This window comes from Rhinolophus sinicus, chromosome 2 (genome assembly GCF_057876585.1).
Source record: "Rhinolophus sinicus isolate RSI-liver-muscle chromosome 2, RSI-T2T, whole genome shotgun sequence".
Taxonomy (NCBI): Eukaryota; Metazoa; Chordata; class Mammalia; order Chiroptera; family Rhinolophidae; genus Rhinolophus; species Rhinolophus sinicus.
In genome coordinates this window covers 189,722,044-189,747,170 of record NC_142502.1, presented here as the reverse complement: position 1 = coordinate 189,747,170, position 25,127 = coordinate 189,722,044, and the positions used below count along the sequence as shown (strand labels likewise).

At 42.9% G+C, this 25,127-nt stretch overlaps 1 protein-coding gene across 30 annotated transcripts in view; it reads right to left on the bottom strand.

Annotated features, from left to right (window-relative positions):
* Window positions 1-23,842, bottom strand: part of MYT1L (myelin transcription factor 1 like) — a 365,607-nt gene extending 341,765 nt beyond the window's left edge. For 4 of the 30 annotated variants that reach the window (XM_019752018.3, XM_019752010.3, XM_074331619.2 and 1 more), the window contains exon 1: window positions 17,273-17,528. The gene's annotated coding sequence lies outside the window, so the exon portion shown is untranslated. The other 26 variants (XM_019752013.3, XM_074331634.2, XM_074331623.2 and 23 more) reach the window with 20 other exon arrangements.
* Window positions 23,843-25,127: the final 1,285 nt, after the last annotated feature.

Here is a 25,127-nt window from a genome sequence, read left to right as displayed (position 1 = left end):
CTTGCATTTACTCAGCACCTACTACTTGCCAGAGAGTGAGCAATTGGGCTCAATCTTAATTCTAGCTTAAATATGATTTTTCTAAAAGAAAAGAATAGTTATCATGATAGTAACAGAGTTTGTGAAACCTCTTTCATATTTCACAAAATTATATTATTTTATATTTCCATTAACCTTAATAAACATAATGCCTCTGTATTATGCTTGGTTTTAAGGGTGGAGATATAATGTCAAATATAAGGTGATTTGTCAAAAAAGTTGAAAAGCTGAAACTAGCGTGGCAGTCATCTGATTGCTCAGACCACACTTCCAGGTACAACTGGTAGGTCTATATGTCCCCAACCCCCATCCCGCACCTGTTCTAGCTGCTCACTGATGTCACACCTGTATTCCTCCCCGGCACCTGTTCTTCCTGCTCACTCGTGTCACCTCCCATTGTTCTTCTTTCACATCCTCTGGGCACCTAGCTCCATCCTCAGCACAAATGAGGTGCTCAGGAGATTCCCATCAACTGGCCTGTATACTAACATGTGTTGAAGAGCAGTGGAGTCAAAACTTGAAAATCCAAGGTTGCTGTCTCTTCAGGAAGGTCCCCATGCTCTAGTCAGGCTTGGGCTGGAGTGAAGCATCCCATCCTTGACCTATAGGTCACTAGGCCCATGGATTCATTTCAGCTGCATGAAAGCACTTGGGGGGCACATGGACCATGTTGGAACAGTTCTCAACCGACCATGTTGGAGAGGCAAAAGCATCTTACATAATTCCATGTTGAGAGCAATTTAGTTACTCTGGAGACCAAAAGGAGACTTTAAAAACCAAACCAAACCAAACCAAACTAAACTAAACCGAAAGCCAGCTTGTCTAAAAATGACGAAGTTCATGGCTATATGAGCAATAAACACCATCACCTATGAAAAAGGTATTTTTCACTTTACTTCTCCGGAGAACAAAGTATGAAACAACATATCCCCTTCAAGAACCCTCCTGAGCACTGTTGCCCACAGAGGAAACATGTCACGTTGAACCAGGATCCCAACTCACGCTCGTTGCCCAGGCTACAGGCACTTATCAATAATCCAGGCGTCCATTTTCCCATCAGCAATATCTCTTGGAGACTCTTTTAACCAAGGACAAAAATTTGAATTGGGATTATATAGAAGCAGGAAACAAAAACCAACACCAAAAGGTAAACTAGAGTGTCGTAGGCATATTGGATTTAACAAAATATGAACAATATGAACAATTCATAACCCAAATCAGTCTAATAATTAGACAAGTATCTACTGAACACCTTTTATGTGTGTAAGGCACTGGAAAATCCATATAGTAGAAATGAATACGCTTAAGGCATAAGACACATTTCTAAGGAGATACAACCTGATTGTGGGTAGGAAATAAATACGTTCACTAACAAGTAGCCTGAAAAGTTAGGTGACCAGCACGTTGGCAGGTGAGTAGTACAGATGCTCTAGCCACTGGCGTAACAGGCGGTCAGCTCTGTGCTGGGCGTCAGGGTTGACAGAAAAAGGGCAACTTAAATCTGTCTTCCACCGCCCATGCCTAACGTCTTCTGTGTGCTTTTCATGCTACTGATCGTCTTCATCCTCTTCACTTTTATTTAATAATAAGCACTAGGCTCCTTTTCTTTTTTAATCTTTTAATCCTTTCAGCTCACTCCTGGCAAAAAAGTTTCATGGAGCAAGTTACCTCTTTGTACCTGCATCCCTGGTAGTGTGACAGGCTTGGCAGAGTGTCCCAGAGTGTTCTGGCTCACTGGGAAGTTAGGCTTCTTTTGGGGATGAGGTAAAATTGATTATGAAGGCTGCATGTCTACATCACAATTCCCTGCATGATCCATAAAATCTTCACCATTTAAGCAGAGCCCAGAGTGTACAGAAAGGATATTGCAAGTTCTGGCTAAAACCGCAGGCAGTGTGTGTAAAGAACAAGTCTCAGTTTTTGTACTGGGCCACACTGGCTCCAGTCATCCCCACATTAGAAGGCTAAAGTGGATCCCTTAAACCAGCCTGTGGCTTAAAATACACAGAAATGAAGTACAATCTCTAAATGCCTATTTTCCCCTAATAAGTGGAACCCAGCATGACCATGCTATTTAAATTGATGAAATAACTTTTAGTTTTTGAAATTACCATAAAACGTGAGGACTCTTCACCACTGTTGGAATAGACAGAGCTAGCGAACAGGTCACACGGTGCCTTTCTTTCTTTTTTTAAATTAAAGTTTATTGGGGTGATAATTGTTAGTCAAGTTACATAGGTTCCAGGTGTACAATTCTGTAGTACATCATCTATATATCACATTGTTGTTGATGGCAGTGTGGAGATTCCTCAAAAAATTACGAATAGAATTACCATATGACCCAGCAATCCCTCTCCTCGGTATCTACCCAAAAACTATGAAAACATTTATCCGTAAAGACATGTGTGCTCCAATGTTCACTGCAGCATTATCACGATGGCCAAGACATGGAAACAACCAAAGTGTCCTTTGATAGAAGATTGGATAAAGAAGATGTGGTATGTATACACAATGGAATACTATTCTGCCATGAGAAAGGATGAAATAGTGCCATTTACAACAACATGGATGGACCTTGAGATTATTTTCTTAAGCGAAGTAAGTCAGACAGACAAAGGTGCCTCTTTCTTGACGATGACTTCTGTGAGGCCCAGGGTTTGTCTGTCCCACTTAACTTCTTTTTAGAATCAGCATGGTGACACTTCTAAGCTTGGACAAGGGGAGGTCAAAGGCTCCTCAGCTGAGTGACTCTGAGACCATGTGCCTCCCCAAATTCTATATCCCAAATTCCTCCTCACATCATCTTAGTTCCTGCTGTAGTGGAAGGAACACTTGAGGAAAAGGGAAAACTTCCCCTTTCCAGGACTTCAATTTAACTTCCCTCCCAGCACTACCATCGATTGCTTTAAGAGCTAGGAGTCTGAGTTTTCAAGGGTCCTTCTCAGTTGCTTGAATTCAAGTGGCAGATACACAACTATTTATTTTTTAAGTGGTAGCAAATGGTCCAAATGAGATAGAACACACTTAGCGCGTAAGTAGATGAAGGAAAACAAAGTGTGTGGGAGGCCCAGGTTCTCAGATTGGAGCCTGGACTTCTGATTTATGAAATTTTTATTTAGCCAGTTTAGAGATAACATCACTTTACAGGAAGTCCCCCCGCGGTTCAGGGAAACAGGGTACATGCGCTCATTCACACGTCCGAAGCACCTGGGAACTGCTTACTATGCAAGGACAACACACCTGTTTCCAACGTCAAGGTACATGGCATGGTACATGCCAAAATTACGTGGTTACCACTCTTGGGTAAATAATTTCACATTGAATCAGGACATGAAATCTGGGACCTGCAAGGTACCCACAAAAGATGCTGTACTGGCCATGCCTCAGCCATAGAGAAGGGGCCACGTCAGTCTCCCCCACCAGTCCCTTTTCACATCAACAGAGTGACTGGGCACCAACCATGTCCCATGTTTGGACAGGAATCAACACTCATGAGGAGCAGCATTCTACAGCCTCAGAGGGGAGGCTACACGGTTCCATGAACAATTACAAATGCAAGGTAGGCCATGACGAGGGCCTTAAGACATGTGTTGTGAAGGTTCAGGGGGGAGGGCTGGATTGCCTCTGGAAGGAATTAGAAGGGCTGGTGGAAAGCACACTTACACCAGCCTGCAGAGGGTGCCCAGTGCACGCAGGGTGGGACATGGCAGTCGGAGGGGATGGTGTGAACGACCCGAGCACAGTGAATAGGGGACAGTCACTTTGTCACTGCACTGACAGTCTGCAATGGACGGGACAGTGTTTGAGGATTACCTCAGATGGTATGGTGAGATGTTTGGGTTTAAGTCTGCTGGAAACAGGAAGTCCCTGGTGTTGTGTGAGCACAAAAATGTCAAAGCTGAAAACAGAATGTAGAGTGTGTGGGTGTGGTGGGAAGCGTGCATGTGTCTGTGTGTGGGGGGCGGCACTCAGGGCTACTGTAAGTGTCCAGGACAAAGATAACGACAGTCTGCTCAGCAGCAGCGGCGGGGGGTGGGTGGGGGGAGCTGGAACAGTTGGGAGAGCTATTTTAGAGACAGAATTGGCAGGAAGTAGCCACTGATTGGCCGCCAGATTAATTATCCCGAAGAATAGCTCTGGCCTTGTCACTCAACCACATAAAAACCTTCCAGAACGTCCCATTATCTGGAGAAGAAAGTCGTAATCTCATCACGCGTAAGCACTTGTAAGTGTGACACTCACGACCCGCCACGACCTGCCCGGCCTGTGCCTCAGGCCTGGTCCCTGCCAACCACGCCTCTGTGAGTGCTGTGCGCGCATCAGAAACAGTCTGTACACCGTGCCCTGAACGCCACGAGTCTCCTTCGCTAGGAGCTTTCTCACCTTATTTTCCCTGCCTGGATTCCTCCCCACCCACCCCACCCACCTCTGTAATTATCTGTTGAAATCCTACTTTTCCTTCAAGGATTGTCTCAAACACAAACTTTTTCATGTCGTCTCCACTCTAGTTCTGCTTGACACAGGCTCTCCCTCCTCGGAGAAAACCATAACGTTTAATTTATAGTTCCTCACCACTTGTATCAAATCCTAAACCACATTGCAGTCATTTAAAATTTGTCTTTTCTTCCCTATTGGTCTACAAAATTTCTGAGGCCAGAGGGTAGATCTGACTCATTTTCGTAGAACCCACAGCATCTGATAAAGAGTTGTTGAAAGAGTGGGTGACAATAATTACATAAAGAACTTTCAGCTGGAAGGGGCCTCACAGAAAAAAATTCTTCTACCTATAGCCAAAGAACAGAAATAAGCAAATAAACAAACAGAAGATAGAGGCACCTTGTGACGGCCACCAACCTGTGGACATAACACACCCACTGGGTCAAACCTGAGTTGTTGCTGTGTTATCTCATAGCCCCTGCTAGCACCTCTGCGCGCTCAGCTGTCACTTTCGGTGTCTCCAGACCCCCGATCTGAACGTGGGCTGGTAGGATCTGATTTCAAGACCATAGACGAGAAGTGAGGAACTTAAGGTTTTCACAGCCAAGATCTCACAAGAATCAGAAGAGGCAGCTGGCGGCACAAACCCCCGCTGACGGGCTGTGAGCACCAACACATCTACACACTGCAGTCACATCACACACGAGCTCGTGTTCAACCTGTATTGATGTGTCCAGACAAGGACGTGGCCGAGTCGCCTGGATCCTGTCACTGGTCTGCCTCACCCAATAAGCACCCTCCTTACGTGACATGGAAAGGGCTCGCACGGTGTGACACGCACGACGAAGCTGATGTCAGGTGAGTCTAAGTGAGAGCCCTGGAAATGCCTTCCTCTGTGTAGACGAAGCCCCAGACGGTACGACCTGGACAGTGAGGTCAAGACTGCTGGGTCACACAGCCAGGGAGGCCGCCCTCTGGCTGCAGTCAGAGTGAGTCGAGGCTCTGGAGTGGTGTGTGCTCAGAGGCCCCCACTCCGGCCAGTTCTGTCTCCTGGACAGGGAGCAGCACCAATGGGGAAGCATAAGCCCCGTGTCCCCATCAGAAGAAGTCCAGTGCAATTAAACACACGGGGTGTGTCTCCCAAGCTGCAGGTGTTGACAGCTCCTTTAAGGTGCCGTGCTGTAGGACTGGAGAGCAGACACACTCTCCTGAAAAGGCTGGCCTCTCTGCGATCACTTAACCCAGTGAGCCTTTCTGAACCTCCAAAATACCGTGTGCAGCAGTGTCAGTGGTGAATGGGTTTGCTCCAGCCGCATCTCCAGGCAGCAGTGAAGCCCTCAGGTGAGCCCATGTCTGAGCCTGCGATGTGTGTGACTAATGGCATGCAAGCACAGGACTGTAGGATCCAAGTGCGTGCGTGGAAACAAGCTGATGTACTGACGGCAGTGAGCGGCTCTGCAAGAGCCAAGCACTGCCGGAGATGCCGCCTGACCCACCGGGTTTTGGAAGGCCTGCTCCCACTTTTGTTTGGATCCAGACTGTTCACTTTCCCCTGCTTCTGTCTTTGCTTTCTGACTGGGTTGCTTCCTCTCCTTGACACTGAGAACTAGAACAACAGCCTGGTCTCCCCCCTCTTCCTTCCCCCAGGATTGTAGCTCTTCTGAGGCCTAGTAAGGATTTTCACTATCAGTAGCTTTTTGATAGTTTCATCCCATTACCCATTCTTCCTATTTTTAGATCCTGTAGTGATAGAGACAAAGCCTGTATTCTGTTAGCCAAGGACAGAAGGAAACGTGTTCGTTGTGTCAAGGGCATTTCACCCAAGCTCCGTGGAAGGCTTGGCAGGACGTGTGGGACACTGCGAAGTGGGGTAAGGGGAACCTGCGGTCACAGCAGGCTGAGAGGAAGGAGAGGCGATGAGAAGAGTGGCAGAGAGAGAAGAGCATTCTGCACTACTTGGTGCATTAGCTAATGGTGGAGGGGCCATTGTTTGCAAAGAATGAATGAACCAGAGGAAACACATGGTGGTGGCTGGGGCATTGAGAAGAAAAACGAAAGAATGGATTAGTAATAAACTTGGAACTTAACTTGAGAAATTACTTATATTTTTACGTCAGTAAAATATAATCATAAATAATGATGCATTACTTATACATAATTACTTTCAGGGCAGACACGTACGAAGGGTTTATAGTCTACTTTTGCCGTCTTCAACACAGCAATGAAGAAAAGGTGAGGGAGTAGTAGTTTTTTTAATCATTGTCTTTGGCACAGCAACAATATTTGTATAAAAAACAAAACTGATAAAACTCAGCACATTATTTTCCAAAAATCTCAGTTGATACGGAAATGAAACTGGAAATCAAGTGCCGTCGATGGCTCGCAGGCCATTTGCACATGGCCTTGGCTGCACTAGCTGTCTTCACTGCTGGGAGACGCTTACAGCAGTCACGTCAGCGTGAACTCTCTGGGGAGGGCCTGTAGCTCGGCAGAAATAATGCCGAGCTAATTTCAGTGGGATCTGAAAGCAGACAAAAAAAATCTGACATTCAGAATAAGGCTGATGTAAGCATGTTTTAGGTTTATAAATTTGTTTAAAATAAATTTGGGGGGCAAGTTAGGAATTGTGTGAGAAGCTGGAAGGCTGGACTTCTTTCCTCTAAGAGCCAACGTGGGAAAAGACCCTAACAGACATCACAGCAGGTCTCACAGCGACCTGTGGAACGGGGAAGACGCGTTTACTGCCGTGGAAGGACAGAGGGGTATGGGTTCTTAACACAGTTTTGAACAAAATAAATGAGAAGTAGTATTTGTATTTTTACTTTTAGAGAGAGTGTACATTCTCTGAGCCACGTTTAAACTCGATCTTACATAGAAGGGTGAGCTATTATGCATTGCAGAGCCATAATGAAGCCGGAACTGAGTGGCTGATTTATCATCATACAGAATTTCATAAACATGCTTGGGCTCAGCCCCCTCTGGGTCACAGAGCTCATCATATGTTTAGCTCTCTAATACCCCTCTCTCTGGGGAAAAAAAAAGACAATCTGCTACTGGCACGTAAAGATTTCCAGAGCAAAGAAGAAATGCCTGTTCCTATTATTTTCTTACATATTTTAAACTGTTTCATGCGAACTCTTATGAAATTATTGTTGAATACCACAAGAGTAAATGTCTTTAATATTTGTGTGAATCATCCCATAATAACACTATAACCCTAGATTGTCATCATTAGATCATAAAAGGAAATGACATGTATTTTGGAAAACTCTTTTAAAAGCAAACTGTTAATAGTTTCCAAAATGGAACCACTACCCACCTATCTACATGCACAAGTCCCCAGAGGCCACTAGAAGTTGTGCACAGGCCATGGGCGACAGAATAAGCAATCCCATACTGTCAAATGTCACTTGATAATGACGATTCAGAACATCACGTTATTTACTTACTAATGTAACACTTACTATGGTTATATTAATATAGAGTGCCTTCTCTTTCTCCTCACATGTCTGAATTAACTAATTTTCAAGGATAGGTCAGATCGTACCTGCTTCCAATGGCCTCCTGCCCTATAGGAACCACACGTCCCTTCGTATTCTTATCACACATACTCTGCACGATGAGAGCAGGCAACCACCCAAGAACACACAATGCTTTTTCTGGTGCCTTGACTGCCCACGAGATCTTTTCATTTGTTTGTTGCTTCGTACATTCCCATGTTCACAACTAGATTTTCAGTTCCTACAGGCAAGGGGGGTGTGTCACACCCAGCTGAACACTTTTCCCACAGACATTCCATACGTAAAGTGCTGGGTCATCTTAACAACCGTAGTCATCAACCAAAGCAAGCACCAAATTTTAGACACGGAGCGTCACCAATTTCATTCTCACTCAATAACTTTCATTTGGGGGGCTGGTTTTCTTAGACAGCACGCTACATCTTCAATGACCTATATATCTTCAGCAGGCAGGCTGCTTTGTCTTCTTGTGATGATGGAGATAATAAAAGTACCTTCAGTCCTATAAATTCCTGTGGGCTTTACAGGATACAATCCGTGAGTAATGCCCTCAATGTAGTGTGTTTGTTAACTAGGTATTGTGTGTTACTATTTTTGCTATCATGGTGTTATCCTGACAGTCTACCCTCATTGGTTTCTTAATATAATATATAAGTAGTTTGTATAAAAGAGAATGAGGATACTTGTCACTTAATGTTACCGAACTTTTGATCTTCCAAAAGTAGGATTTTACAAACTGGTCCATCTTTACAACCCATTTTCAATTAGAATTAGAAATAGCCAAATTGAATGTCTTAAGTGTACTCGTATCTTTTATTGTCTGTGAGTGTCCTCTCTTTTTCATCTTTTCCCTGCACTTTTCACTCTTTCATTTCTGTCTTCCCATTACCCCGGTGGGTGCACACTGTTACCTTTCTCTTATCACCCCTCTCCACTGCTTTTGCTGTGAAAGCACTTCCCAGTACCTAAAAGTTTCACGTTTGGCATTTTGAGCTCTTCAAAGAGTTGATTGTTTTATGAAATAACACATCTTCATTTACATTTTCCCAAAGGTGCATCCTTGCCACCAGCAACCTGGAAAGGCCTCTGGGACTCAGGTGAGAAGCCTGTGTCTCAGGTGTTCACAGAGAGATGCCCAACCTCACCCGTGGACTTGACTTCTCTGTCTTACTTCCCTTCCACACGATGGGCTAACATTCTTCTCTACGGGGATAATTTGAGGACAGTATTCACTTCGCCCTTTTGAAATGAAGAAGAGCACGTACCACTGGTTAGTGTGGAAAAAACTCGGTGGTTATTTGTACCCACGCGATCTTGTTTGTCATTTTGGGTGCTTTTATACCAGAAGTGGAACATGCATTGCATAATGGATTTTAACTACTAAAAATTTTATCCACTAGAACTTTCTATTAATGTTTCAGAGCCTGGCTGTTATTACTATCTAAAGACTGCTTCCTGAAGAGAAGGTGAAACAAAGCCAGTGGGGCTATTTCTTTAAGCATCAAGCTTACTGATACCAGTTACATACACTCCATCTGCCTCCTTCATGGTGGTTGAGAAGATCTGCTATAATCAGACTGAGTCGACAAACGAAGCAGCCGTACTAGAGCCATCACAGCACACAGAGTTTTGTGAATTCTACAGGATAACTCACCCACTGTAGTTGCCATAATAGAATATTTGCCTAAAGTAAACTAAAACGAGAGTCACAAAATTGATAAAATCAAAAGAGAAAAGAGTTTAAGGGAAAGTTACTTTTCGGCTACACGTTAGTTTCACACAACTAGGTGACCAAGAAACCTTGGATTAGATGAATTCCTTGTCACTTCAGTTGCCCTTAGAGATACTGGATTAGACCCATAATCAAAAGTAGCACCTCCTCTAAATTCTGCAGGCTGTTGGTGTCAGGCCTGCCTCCCGCTCTTCTCTGCAGAACAACCCCAAACAAAGAGCCCCCAGCAGGGAGGGCACTGCCCACAGCATGGAGCCCCACCAGTGCACAGTAACAGCTGTGCAGGGCAGGGCTCCATGGAATGGCAGGCACAGAGTCATCTAACGTGAGAACCAGGAGGAGAAATTATGGAGCTCGGTCCCTCAATCAAGCCGGGACCCTGAGACACGGAGAGCTGAGGTGGCTCCCTCAGTCACGCCCCAATTGTAAGGCGAGCTGAGTGAAGATGAGCACCCTTCCACCCAGAACACTTTCACGTGGGTGCCCTGGCACTGTCTGTTAGCTGTGGATGAAGAATAAATGAAACAGACCGAAACAAGGAGAAGATGACTAAAATGTGCACTATTACGTGAAAACCCCCTTCGGAGGTTGACAAGAAAGAGCTGGCCCCCAGCAGTCGTCATTTCTAACATGCGAGGGATTACTCGGAAACCTGCAGCTCACGTGCCGTGTGTCTGACGTAAGCAAACCAGGCAGTGTTTCTGGCTCTGGAAGAGCCCCCCAAGTCAGCAAAAGGACTCAGCATGCTGTTCCGGTCTTGTCCTGCATAACTGAGCACTCAGGAGCAGGCACGAGCAGGAAAGCGAATGCAGGCTGTAAAGGGAGTCAGTGGGGCCATGTGGGCACGTCCCCCGGCCAGGGGCACTGACGTGGGAGGAAGGGCAGGAGACAGGCCGAGGTGTGGAGGTGCTGCACTGCCCACATCACCCATTTCCTACTGCCCAGGGCCCAGTCAGCCTCCCTAAGACCTCAGTAAGACTCTGAAGCTAAAACGAATGACTCCGTCAGCATGTGCTGGCTTTTGAATGCGTAAAGCACCAAACAGAAAATATCACTGGCTGCACTTCTCCTCATGATGTTCTGGGTGGGTGGTGAGATCCACGACTTGGAGTGTTTACCCCAGGTTGAGTATTTTCCAACTTATTCAAAGTGTAACATCCATGAAATGTTACATATTAAAAATGAGAAGTTACCTGGAACCTCACACGTTTTGTGGTCTTCCCCATCTGACCCCTTGGGTCAGATACTGTTTTGATCATTAAGTTTAAAACTAGATGAACAGGTGGCAGAGCCTAACTGTAAACAGGTGTGTTAACGTATCCCTCAAGGACAGACACAGAATTTCTTGGCTTGTACTGTGGATGTAGGTCTCTTAGGGAAAAGGATTGTTTTTGAGCTAACAAAAACCCAGTAACAGCACATTAGCTACAAAAAAAAAAAAAAAAAAGGAAAACATTTGGACCATTCTTGTTCTCAGGGCGATGAAAGGAACCATAAAAGATATTGGTAGATTCAAAATACAAATGCCATGGAAAATTCCAAGATTGATTCAATACCAAATGTGCCATATGAACCAAAGAACACAAAATATTAAATTTGTCTGAAATTTATCTGAGCAAACTGTTAAGGTTTTCTTTCCTTTTTTATACAAGTACCTAGTATCAACCAGCACTTTTTACTTTATGAAACCTCAGACTTTCATTGTTAAGCAAAGACAGGCAGCTTTTTGATGCCTGAACTACTTAAATTTCCAGACACCGAGAGAATATAAAATGCTAATTATGATCTAACTTTTACAGGATTTAGTTGCAAAATTCTTAGTTCTAAATAGTTATGTCTGTTCAGGCAGGTCTGACTCCATGGAAATGTGGCAGAGGCATCAGGATAGTGTGAAATGCATGAGCAGTTTCTAGTCTGAATTCTCCTCTCCTCTTTCCTCTGATGGGCCCCAGCCAATGGTGAGTCTGTGGATAATGCTGTGGCCGCCCCTGTTAGCTGCCTGCATCGAGGGCAGCTGCTGATGTCACAGAGCAGTCAGAGGGGGTGAGTGGGACCCAGGGCTTCTTCCTGTTTGCTTGGGAGGCTGGCTCCTAGGATCGATCGAAGGCTTAGCCATGTCGTCCTCAAATGTTCTGTTGTGGGTCTCTCCGGGATCAACAGCTTTGAAATTTCCAGAAATTGCAAAACAGACACCTGACATTTACTAACACTCCTTCCTCATAGTAACGTTTTGTTTACTGTTTCATGCATTCTCGGGTACACAGCCTTGTTTCAGTTGCAAATGCATAAGGGGACGGCAAACGTGTACGTACAGAAACCATGAATGAATGAGGGGCCACTATCAGAAGCCTCAAAAGTTGGAAACTTCAGCTCTAGGTTCTGTAAGAAGGTGATAAACACAAATCATATATTTCATTAATTGGAGAAATATGAGTATATAATGCCATGTAATTAAGAGCTAACTTTCAGAATGATCACCTGGATCCCCACAGTATTAATCACTCAAGAAAGGGACCTCGATGTTTACACTACTCATATGAAGTCAGAAATAGTTTAATCTATTTCCAAATGTATGCGAGGACAAGTAGGTCTAGAGGAATTTGTCAGTGCCCTTTATCAGAAATAAATATATATTTTAAAATAAATATATACTTATATACAATCCATGAATATATATAACATAACACGTTATATGTGTATAACATCTAAAATATTAACTATATTACATATGTATTTATTTATAGATTATATGTACATATATAGTGATTATATGTGGATATATATACATCCTGACTCATTGTGGGTCAAAAATTGTTGTCAGTTCTGTGTCGTTTGGCCCTGCACACTGCAGGTGCTCAGGGCATGCACGCTCTGTGACATGTCCACTTAACATGCTACGAGTGGAGGAGCGCTGAGTTTAGGAAGCCATGCCTTTAATTTTCGTTACTGACTTTGATATTTTTTATTCTAAGAGAAGATGGTGAGGGGCGCCCCTGGGCTTCCTGTCACTGTTACTGCCTCCAGCCAAGCTGTTACCAAACTCTTCTAAAAGGCACAATCCAAACATAATTAATAAATCTGCAAGTAGGATCCCAGGGTAGGAGAACAAAAGAGAGAATCACAACGCAGCAGCTGAGATGCCCACGGAGGAGGCATGCCCCTGATCTTGAACCCTGAGTGGTCCCGGACCCGCAGTGGTCGAAGCTTCTTCGGTACGGTAGGCTTGGGGAAGCGCTCATGGCACGTGAGGGTGGGCAGGGTTAAGTTTCTAACATGACACTGGCCACAGCAACACTACAATGAGGCCTACAGTGATATCCCTCTGCTAATATACTCCACGCCCTGAAAAGAGCCAGTGAAGAAAGGAATTTCCCTTCAGAAAAAATAAAAAGCAAGAACAAAACCAGTTACTCTTGAAGATAAACTGCACAGCCCTATTCTGGCAAGTACCACCATTCGCTCCCAACTACCGGACCTGAGGCCAAACCCAGATCCAAATCCAGAAAATGTAAACAGCTATTACCTATCACACTGACCACCGAGGAAGAAGCACAGCACAACCTCATACATCCAGTGGCCCTACACGGCCAGAGTGCAGGCGATGTGCTTTATGCAGGAAGCCAGGTCATCTGGATGGAGCTGCCACCACGGCCACGTGCACGTGCCCCAGGATAATTTCATCCGTGCTGCCCTTTAGCCTTGTAATGATTCCCCCTTTCCTGCAACTGGTGATGAGCCATACTTTCCTGACCAGACGAAAAAACAGCTGGGTGGATGCCAAAGGACCACACATCCGTGGTCTTCCATCCCTTTTTAATCAACTTCCTAATTTAAAAAATGCCACGCTGGCATGAGGTATGAAGGGAATAGGCTTGGGGTATTTCACAAAATTGCATCCCCTAATCCTGGGCTTGTTGAGAATCTGTGCTCTTACAGCTGTTTATGACTTTTCCTGGTGCAGATAGAATCAATTTGCTTGCGCCCGGCCCTCAAGATGTATTAAATTTATCCTGAAGGAAACTGGTTTCTGAAAAGCTCTTGCCCACACGCATCAGGCAGGCGGGCGTTTCAGGGAACCAGAGGGCCCACTGGCAGATGTAGCATCGACTTCTGAGTGTTCACAACCTAGCAGACAGCTCCAGAGCAGACCTGATTTGATGGCTCTCTATGGGGTGCCATGCAGACTCGATTATTTCCACAGCCAGTCTGGCTAGCATTGTTCCATGGCGACAGTGCTCTGTGCTCCCAGCTTCTGTTCAGATGGCATAGGCTGGTGGGATACACGTACCAGGGTGGGGAGACAGGGACAGACGTAAAGCCAGTCCCTAAAATCTGTCTGCCAGTTTCAGGGTTGAGTGACCTGGTCGCCTCTGGAATCAAGAGGTAAGGCTGACTCTCAACAAACGGTTCTGTCGGGTGCCCTTAAAACACACTGAGTCTAGGCTGAGATAACAGCATGAAGACCCTACCCAACACAGGGTTTCAGCTAGAAGCCCCCTACTGAAAATCTCTGTCATGTGCTAAAAAGAGCCCCCTCCCCCATAACTCACAAATCCACGAGTTGTCTGATTTGGAGACCTAAGACTGACATTCCACACTTAAAAATATCTCAAGCATATGTCCAATAATCTTGAGGTAATTTTCTTTAAAACAATTTGAGTGCACTAGCTAAGCAATCAGACTTTAGTCAGAGCAGTCAGTATGTAATATTGAGTCATGAAGTTCCTTTCAACGATATTAATGAGTGCACAAATGTAGCAAAGGCAGGTTTACATGCTACACATATTAAGCCAATGGCTGAAACATCGTCAGCTCACACACAACACTTTCACTTGGCATCTTAAAAACACATGTATACATGCACTCACAAAACCTTTGGAGACATTAATTGTAGTCCTCCCAATAGCGCAAAAATACATCATAGTACAGCATTTTAAAGAAACAAGTTCAAGTGACCTTTGGAAAGACAAATGTTTACACCCATCTTCATTCACAATCAGCGGGCAGTCTGCTGAGGAATGACACACCATGGCACACAGACCTTCCTGAAATGGAAGCTTCCCGTCTGCCCACTGCCCTTCCCCAGTGAAACCGAACAGTGCCTGATTTCAGACGATACTTTGGCATCTCACTGATTGCCTACAAAAATTTGCTATGAAAGTCTGCTTTATTTTCCTTTCCCAAGTTGAGCTTGAACCTTAGAGCTCAACCTAAAAAAAAAAAAAAAAAAAAAAAGAAAAAAAAAAAAAGAATGAAATTCCCTTAGAAATCATATTTTCAGTCAGGTAGACATCACCATATTTGTAACTCTGGGAACTTTCATTGTCTTTGAAAGCAACCCCTTCTCAACTCAATAGTGCCTGAGAGCTAATGTGACAGATAGTGGCATAAAGTAACTCTGTCAAGTGGAAACTAATGTGACATAATTTTGGCCCTTAAAAAATAAGCTGGGCTATACCTCTGAGAGGCAGCCAGGCACAAAGAGAGCCTGTGGTAGGTAACAGACCAGTGTTCCCTCCTCTTGTAGCCTCGCAGTGAGGCTAAAACAGCGCTGATATTTTGTCCCGAGAAAGTTATGACCCACCAGAAAACTAAGAGGAGTTATTTTAATCTTAGAAAGCTTGGCTCAACTCTGAAATGAAAGACAGTAACGGAAAACTCATGGCAATATTACTTGTCTCTCGGTACAGCTCGTGAATCTCTTTGAGAATATTTTGGTACTTAATATTGTTTGGGTTAAAAAAATCTCAATTGTTTTCTTATTCTAGTTTACCAGCAAATTTTAAAATAAAATAAAATTGGCTATATATATGTACATATAGGCACTGATATAAAAATAAAGAATTCACCTATTGTGCAAAAAAGAAAAAAAGCTCAGTGTGAGTGCTCAGAAACTTGAAATATGAGGGGGGAAATTATCAAAACTAAAGTGTCAAAAGCTTCATATGAAGGATTAATATGTTTTCCAATATCTTGTGTTTGAGATTTAGGTCTATTGAAGGTAGGTTTCTTTCTTTTGTTTTGTTTTCTTTTTTTCCTTTTGTGGAAAGGCCTAGTTTTTTTACAAACAGAAGAAATGACCCTCCAAAGTTGTGTTTTCTGTCAAATATTCACTGTCATTGTGTAAAGCCAACAGCTAAAGTAAACCAACTCTTTAAAAAGCCTAAAAATAAAAGTCCACCAAAATCATTAAGTGACCTAAAATATTCAGGAGACTATAAACTGTATTAGAGAATAATAATTTATATTTGAGTTCTACCTTAAAAGCAGATGAAATAATTAGGTCAGTTAAAATGAAACCCTCACCTTTTAAGGAGAGTAGGAATTACGAGACCAGGATAGATTTATTTATCAGTGAATTCCCTGAGATGGAAGTATATTAACTAAATATTAAATAACCCATATTGCACTAGTACAGTCACAGAATTATATAAGAAATGTGTATCACTGATGACAATAGAAAATTAGCATTCCAGCAGGCTTTATACTTACTTTCCAACTCAGGGGACTGATTTGTACAAAATAGTCTCCATTTTTCTGACATGAACTGACAGTACCTGAGCTTGTGCTCATTTTTATATTTCCTATCTGGGGTCCTACAGATCAATGGGAACGTCAGTTCAATTTTCATAATCTCTTGTAAGTTGCTGGTTAAATCAGCCAAAATCTTCCTCCAGCTAGGAAAAATATATACCAGTCAAAACTAATTATGTCTGGTCTTTCATTGAAACAACACTTGCTAATTTTACTGGTCTGGATACACTGCTCCAGAAAATATTAATTAAACACAGTGAATAATGGCTGCTGTAAATTTCTGAAAACAATCATCTCTAAACAGTTCATTTCCCCTTCAGACACCGGCGCAGGAAGATGGATGAAGCACTGCCCCAAACCAGCAGCAGACGACTATTCTTTTGTTACTGACCATTCGGAGTGGAACTTTACTGCACTTTAAGGAGTGGAGCTAAGGCTTCGGGAACAACAAGAGGAACAGGACACATTTACCTGGTGGCAACAGCAAAACAAAGTCGTGGGTGTGAAGTGCGGGAGGCTGCAGCCGGCTGGCTCAGCTGGGCCAGCTCCCGGCAGCCGTCCTTCCCCCAGCAGCCACCCTGCCTTCCATCTTGGGGACTCACCCAGGAAATGCTCCAACCTGCTCCACGACCACAAAACTCTTCTGGTGCTTTCCAACGCCCACCATTTGTTCTCCATTCATCCAATCAACTTCCCAGGGCACATCTTCTCTCTACTGGCGCTCAGACACCGGGCCACTTCTCATCTGTATGCTAATTATTTTGCCACATGGACAAAAGTAATAATGCTTTCCGACAGGAAACTAACAGGCCCGAAGTCGAGGATGGAAATTAATAAGTTGACACCACTAAACGACAGGGAAGATGGGCATGCGTGCTGGAGACAGAGGAGCCTTCACTGACAGGCAGCCGCCGAGGTGGGCTGTGCGCCCGCCGCCCCGCGTGCAGCAGGCAGGGCTCCCTGGGAGACCACGTCGCTGCAGAAAGACACCAGTAGCACACGGCTGACTTACCCTGTCTCAGGCTGCATCCTTTAAGCTCTACAAAACACATCCATATCCCCGAATCCTAGTCTGGGGGGGCTTCGTCGCTGAGCTAGATCTTTTCCAAGGTAGAGCTGTGGATTCCACCGGCAATTTCTAACCCTCCTGTCTAGTAGGCTTGCAGCCCCGTCAGGCAGGAGTGGGGATGCATGCTGTATGATTCTTACATTGTACCACAGGCCCCTAAACCTCTACAGCTCAATGTGTATCATGTGCAGTGCCGTATTTAATGTAATAGATGAGAATGAGAAATGCCAAAGGCAGGCTGCTAACAGCTACCGGCCAGGCAGCATGTCTAAAAATACCCCCATCCCTGACGCTGTGGTAAAGTCATTCCCCGGCCAAAGAAACCTCACAGTCAGCTGCACCTGCAGCGTTTTCCCTGGTACTACTGCTTAGCTCCGGAACAAAACAAAAAGAGGTTCCAAAAGGCGCCCAGCCACTTTTCCAAGAGGAGAGCAGTTACCCAAGAGTTAACGCCAGCTGACTCTTAAAGTCTGTTCTGCTTCCCTATGAGCTTCTTGTCTCATTTTCTTTTAAAACAAAAGACATAGAACTATTTCTCTAAGAAAGTTAAAGCATTATCAACCTTTTAGTATTGTTTGGAGAAAAAAATATCAGAAAGTTTTCTCTCAACAGGCAAGACCAAATTAGATTTCAAAAATACAAAAGGCAACATAGATCTAGGACTTTCATTAGCGTTTTTCCGGTTAAAAAGAAGTGCCAATTTTATAAATGGCTTCTTGAGGCAAGCAATGACTGTTTTACTCCCATGGTAACTACACCTCGCACTCTGCAAACCTCTCTCTTATAACACTCACCACCATGAACGACCACATGAAATCATACAGGCTACTTAGCACCTCCCACCCCTCCCCCTGGACACGAGCCTCGAATACACAGACTCCTGTTTAATAACAACTCCAGGCGGCACGCAGACACATCGGTGCCCACAGTGACGTTACACCGAAGCAGGAGCTCTGTGGGAGACAGTCCAGTGCTGGCTCATCTGGACACCAAACCACGCAATTTTAAGAAGTGCTATAATTTGTCATCAAATAAGAGCTGAAGACAGGTAGTCAAGGAAACAACTATGTGTTGAAGTACTCAAGAGGTCAGGTGAAATCATTTGGAAGACAGAAACGGCAACAACCAGAGAAATCCCATGCAACATTTAAAGAAAAGGAAGAGGTACCTTTATGTGGATGACGAGGTGGCCGTCAGGCCACCAGTTCCGCAGTCTGTCCCTGCACACATGCAGGACTATTCCTGCCACGCAGAAACCCTCGCACGTGTTGATCACCTCTCCCCACACACTGCCACTCCATTCGTCCCCATGCTCCAGAGGCGTCACTCTGTCAGCCCCCTGTGTCCAGGCTGAGCCTCGGGCAGAGCAGCAGCGGTGACAAACCACTGCGGCCTCTCCACAGCACAGAACATTGGCTGTGCTGTCCGTGGGGGCAACAGCACGGGAGTCCCCTGTCACCAGGGACGCCTTCCTCTGGCTTTCAGAGGTGGTTCCTCCAAATCCCGAGACTCTTGCCTGACGTGCCGAGACCAGACATCCTGGTTACTACAGAGGTGACAATCCCTTCTCATCCAGCTCTGCTGGCTGTCACTGCGGTCTGAGAGCAGCAACACTCTCAGAGACTGTTCTGTACCATTCCATCTTCTCACAGCACAATACCCCTTACACTTAAACCAAAAGATTTTCCTCTCCCTCCCAACTTCTCCAATAATTGCCACGTGGGGAGTAGGGATTTTCTTTAAAGAGATACATTTTACGAAAAATTTCTAACAGAACAGCCCAATCTAGCAGTGCTTCTCAGTAGTTGCTCACATAATAAATAAGCATTTGTGCATTCTTTCTAGTTTTATAACGCCTGGCTTACATTTTCCCTGCCATCTCCGATTACCTCCACAGTCACCCTGAGGCCTCATTATGATGTCAAAGCTTAAAACAGCATCATTGTGAAAACAGGCACAGAAAACTCATCGTGTGTGCTGAACAATGCAGGTGTGAGGGACACGGAGAGGAGGGAGGCGAAAAGGGACAAACAACAGAGTTAAAGCGAGAGGACTGAAGAGACAGGCAGGGAGCGAGGGAGGAAGGAGAGAGGAGGGAGGGAGGCAGGGAGAAAGGGAAGAAGAGAGGGAGGGAGAGAGGAAGAAGGGAGGGAGGGAGGGAGGGCACAAAGCACACTTCAAACTGAAACCATGTTGCATTGACACAGACTATTTGATGGAAGAATGCATAGCTGCTACCTTAAAATCATCTGGTATCAGAAAGACCATACAATAAATTACTAAAAAATAGAGTATTTAGCATTATGCCTTATACAAGTTATGGTCATTATAGGCAATATGTCTAATTTGTGGGGTACGCCAATTTAAAATATTTAATTTTTAATATCAGCCACACATGATATCTGGATGTGATTTACCCCCCACCATTTCAAAATGAAATTTAAAATAATTAAATATATATATTTATAAATATATCATATTACATATATTTATACATAATATATATATATATATATATATATATATATATATATATATTCCTTAAGCTTGTCATATCTTTTCTCTTTCGTGTAATTTGGCTGTAGACTAATGTAGGTCGAGTGTTGTGGTGAAGATTACAGTGTGATGAAACTTAACTCAGTGAAAAATGTGCTAATCATATTCAAGTTTTTGTTCGAGTTTATCCTCTATTGCTGCTTTCAAAGGAATGTTACATGTTGTTGTTGTTTTTTTGTCCAAAGAAAACACTGATGAAGAGAGCTTTTTCAGAAACTTAAAATAAGAAAATGCAGAATACTATTGCAATCAAATTATGACTCAAAATAATTGGGTAAGAATTTAGCACAACTGAAGATCTCTCTTTTCGAATCTGCCATTCATGTGCTTCCTGGACAGTGCTCTGGGGAGACTTTGCATCAAAGTAGACTTTATGGCAAAGTACTAGATGCAGTTGAAAAACTGGTTATTGATTGGAAATTACAGTCATGGATAGAAGGGGACATCCAGCAGAGCCACACTGCAATGTCAGAGCAGGGTGGTCATTTCCAAAAGGCATCTCTCTAGTCCCTCTTATGCCACTGAATGGGTTTCATAACACAAAATATTTAATAGTACATAAAATTTTAAGTTTTTTGAAGTTAAAAACATAGCTACCAAAATGCATAATAAGTAAAGTATTTTAGATGATATAGTATGTTTTTTAAAACAATACCTCTCCCTCAAATTAGATTGTCTTACAGGTAGAATTGGAAATCTAGTTTACACATGTGACTTTAAACATATTATTTAGGCCACAAAATGAATTTTTCCCAGAAAAGTGATTGCATTTTTTTTTTATCATACATGTGAAGTATTTCTAAGAGAAAATTAACAAATAATCAGATTATTCACTCCAAATTTTTAATTTTAAGTATAGTTTAACAAATAGAAAAACTTTAAAAAGCTTTGAAGTTGCAAAATATTTTTATTTTCCCTAATTGATTGAAAGTTGGCATAGAAAACAGACATACAACATGAGACAGTGAAATAATTAGGCATACTCAGCAGTAAGGCGAGAAATACAACATTTACAAGAGAGTGAAAAATAAGTTAGGTGAAAATATGACAGGAACAATGAAAGCTCTACACTGAGGAGGCTCATTCTTGAAAAATACCCCCGTTTCCCTAAAATCACGCTGTCCTGCTTTTATCACCCGAAAGGAAATTGTGTGCTCCTTTAGGGACTTTCGTGCACCACACGTACAGTGTCACAAATTATTGTGCCTTCATCCTTGATCTTAGCTCCTAACACAAATTTGTGAAATTGGCCTGAGTTTGGCTGGAGGATTCAAGTCTAACTCAAGAGAAGTTGAAATTTATGTTCCATGTGTACTTTCTGCCTTACTGGTTCATCTTGATCCTCCGCCTCCTTTTCAAAACCGAAATCTTATTAATTGCATAAATTTCCATTACATAAAGATTTCCCTTTTGAAGAGCATGTCTCCACAGTGTTTACGGTTTTTTCAATCACAAGTACACATATCCAAGTATTTTTAATTAAATCATGTTATGTTTGGAAATTTGGAAAGTAGAGTAAAAATTGTATATGCAAAATAGAGATATGGAGATTGCATGTCTTTTCTGCCACCATCTTCAAAACATCCAATTGTGACCATAAAGGCTGCTCCTACTTCTGCCTCAGCGAGGACAGTCATTAAGGTGATGAAAGTGAGCCATTTTCACATTGCCAGTAAACTAGTAGGAAGTCAGTCACTGCTGAACGGAATTGCTAGCAGCAGCGGACAGCTCCCGGTGCTGAAAGGGAAAGGGAGAGCAGCCTGGCTCACAATAGCTCACTCAGCCAGCCTTTGAAAAATCACAGCAAAACTGAATGAGGTGGCAAGTGCTCAGGCTGAATAGCAGTGTCTGCAGAACAATGGCAGCCAACTCCAAATCCTACTATAATCACATTAATGAGATTAATCAGTGAATTAGCAGCAGTCAAATGTCAGGGAGGCAAGGAAGAAGCCAACCAAGATCGGTAATTAACTTTTTTTGAGGGGGGAGGGGAAAATCAACTGTGCTATCTCCTAGGCTTCTCAGAAGTTGACAATTTTGTTTCACAAATCTAAAGATTATATGTACTGATCAAAAAGCAACAGCATAATTTTACATATTATAATATAGATCCAGGTATCACCTTACTGATGCTTAAAGTGAGGTAACTGTGAATAATCTTCATTAACTATCAGGCTTTTACTGTTGTGAACTTCCTAAGTGTCAGATTAATACTTAAAATGAAATTACTTCTCTAATAGTCGAGCTAAAATATATTTTTAAAATGGCTGATTAAAAAAGGAAGGATTATATAACAGTTGCTATTGCTTGTGTGACGTCTATGACACTGTGGCAAGAGTTTCAAAAAGTGCCATTAAGTAAAAAACTATTATACAAATATATCAACTATGGCCTGTTGACTTTAATAAATTAAATTTATTACTACAGTACAATTTTAAGAATTTTAACCAATTGAATTATTGCACTTGAGGTGACAGAATTATACACTTTCCTTTAGGTCAATTAGAAAAAAAATTAAGTTCCTTTTTTCTACACTGTGTCACTAAATGGCACGTGTAATATACAATCAGTACTTTGGATTCAAAGTTCTTGAGAGGTGAAACTTAAAGAAATGCAATGGAACTGTTTTTCAAAAAGGAATATTGTCAAAAACACTTTTTATTCTTAAAATAATCACATTTTTATCTGTATGGAAGACATGCCTTTACATAACTTTTATAAAATTGAACAATCAGGGACTCCCTGATGTCTGTAAGGGTGGTAGGAAATACTTTTGTCTTGGAAGTTATTTTTGTCCAGTAAAAAATACAAACACAAACAAAAAAAGCTCTTATTATGAAAAATATTTTTACTCTAAGAAATTAAATAACTTAAATTTTATAGGTTACATAGTTTTAGTGGTATAGGAAATTGTCATGAGTAAATTAATATTTAATTCACTATCAGTGCTTTATATTTTGAATGGCTAACTATCACACAAATATTTACATATATATTTATTGCCTCATTCTGATTTACCTTGAAGTTAAAGTTTGCATTTTGAATTTTTAGTTTATTAATTTAAGTCACATTTAAAGACATATCTCTGTTACAAATGAAATACTGTTTCCTTATGATGAACTTCACACATTTAGGTTATAGTTAAAAATCTTCGAGTTTGTCAAATTAAATGATGTAAATCAACTTTCTTATCATTAGGCAAATATCACATTATATTAAGGATATCTAAAGCTTGACCAGCCTTTATAAGAATGGTATGCTTTATTTGTCATGTAAAGTAATCCAATAAAGTCTGTGGGAAGTTTTTGTTTCAGTATCTGAATCTTGTCTAAGTATTAGCCATGCAGCAAGTTTTTACAAACAACATCACGGTGAAGGCATGCAACCTAATACCCCTTTTGCTTTCAAAAGGGACTGCTGTGGCTTTCACACTCTCTAGCCCAGGAGCATTTCAGCTACCAGCCATGCTATAAAAATAACTTGGAAAAGGAGCAAACAATAGGCGATGCAGCATGAGCCCTGAAACTACAGAAAGACAGACCCTGTCCGCTAAGTCCCACAATTAGCCTCACGCAGACCACATACCTCACAACACGACCACAACGCTCGCAAGGCAGACGAGCTCAGTTTTGGTAACTGTGCTGCCCAGATACACATAAAGCAAAGACAAGCCTGTTCCAGCACAGGTTGGCAAGGACGATAAGGAATGTGCCTACCACGCAGACGCAGAAAGGTGGCTTTTTGTCTTCAGTGAGTATTGATATGATACCCCATAGTCCAGGGAGTAAAAAAATTTAAAATACACCCACCAACAATGAGTGAAAAAGCCAGGGGGCTTCAAGAAGACTGCAGGGAAAGCCCTCTCACGGTTTAGTGTGCAGTAGCTTAGGGAAAAAAAATGTCGCCGGGCACGAATGACAAATGCAGCGCACAGGCTCACGGGCCTGAGGGATCTGTTTTACTTCCACACACATCCCCTAACGCACGCACTCCCACTCGTCCTCTCGATACGCTTTTTCTCCACATTTTTTTTCACGAGCTCCAAATCCCCGGCATATGACCTTCTGTTAAATAGATAAAAAAAAAAATTGCTTATCAGTCATGCAAATGAGGCTGAATTCATTTTCCACAACAGATGGCCTCATAGATAATGATGATGGAAGAGAGAAAATTGAATGTGTCTCACAAGGTGGCCATGGCAACCGAGAGCAGAATAATATCAATAATAAGCTCACTGCATAATGAGGTTGTCAATCCCACAAATCAAAGTCTCCAGCTAAATCAGGTATACCACCCCAGCTACTTAGCAGCCCAGGTAAATTAAAAAAAAAAATGCATATATATATATATGGCATCTTACAGTGATCATGAAGAAAGCTAGAATTTCAAGCCATTCTATGGAAGTGTGTGTGTGTGTGTGTGTGTGTGTGTGTGTGTGTGTGTGTTGAGGGGGTAGGTGGATAATGAAATGACGATGGGACAATTTTTTTCTTTTCCCTTTCTTTCATTATATTTTCTGTAATGGACTTAGTTTCGTGAAGGATTTTTAAGTGGCCATATTGACATTTGGAACGTGCAAGCTGAAGCCTTTTCTCTTTCTTCCCGTCCCCGTGCTCTCCCTGTCTGGTGTGGTGTGCTGCATTGATGGCACAGCAGCTCGCCTCAGGCTTCCACCTTGGCTCCCAGGGGGACATCCTGCAAAATGAATCAGCAGCCATCCTGAGCCGCTGATTAAAATGAAAATGGAAGGCACATGTCTGGGCGGAACTGGGGCTCAGCTTTGCTGCCTGTCTGGCAAGCATGCTCAATATAGCTCTTGCTAAGAATGGCTTACAGCCTTTCGTCTTTTAAAAAGGTATCGCCCTTTTCCCCTTAACCGACTGGTGCTGGAGTGTGCGTGTGTGTGTGTGTGTGTGTGTGTGCGTGTGTGTGTGCGTGCGTGTGTGTGTGTGTGTGTGTGTGTGTGTGTGTGTGGTGGGGAGATGGGAATGGATTGTTCAAATCTTCTAATTTTCTGCTGCTCACAAGCAGACTGCCTGCCTGAAAACACCATTACTATAAAACTGGACTTACCTCTACCTTTCTTTTGGGGAGGGGGGCAGTTGATAAGTCTTGGGCTAAAAGGGCCAATAATAACGTCCAGCTGCCTAAAGACCGAGACAACACTTTTACACCTCGCACCACAGTTTCTAACCACATCCTGGGCAGCAGACCTTGAGCAAGCGCTCTCCTCACAGGCTCA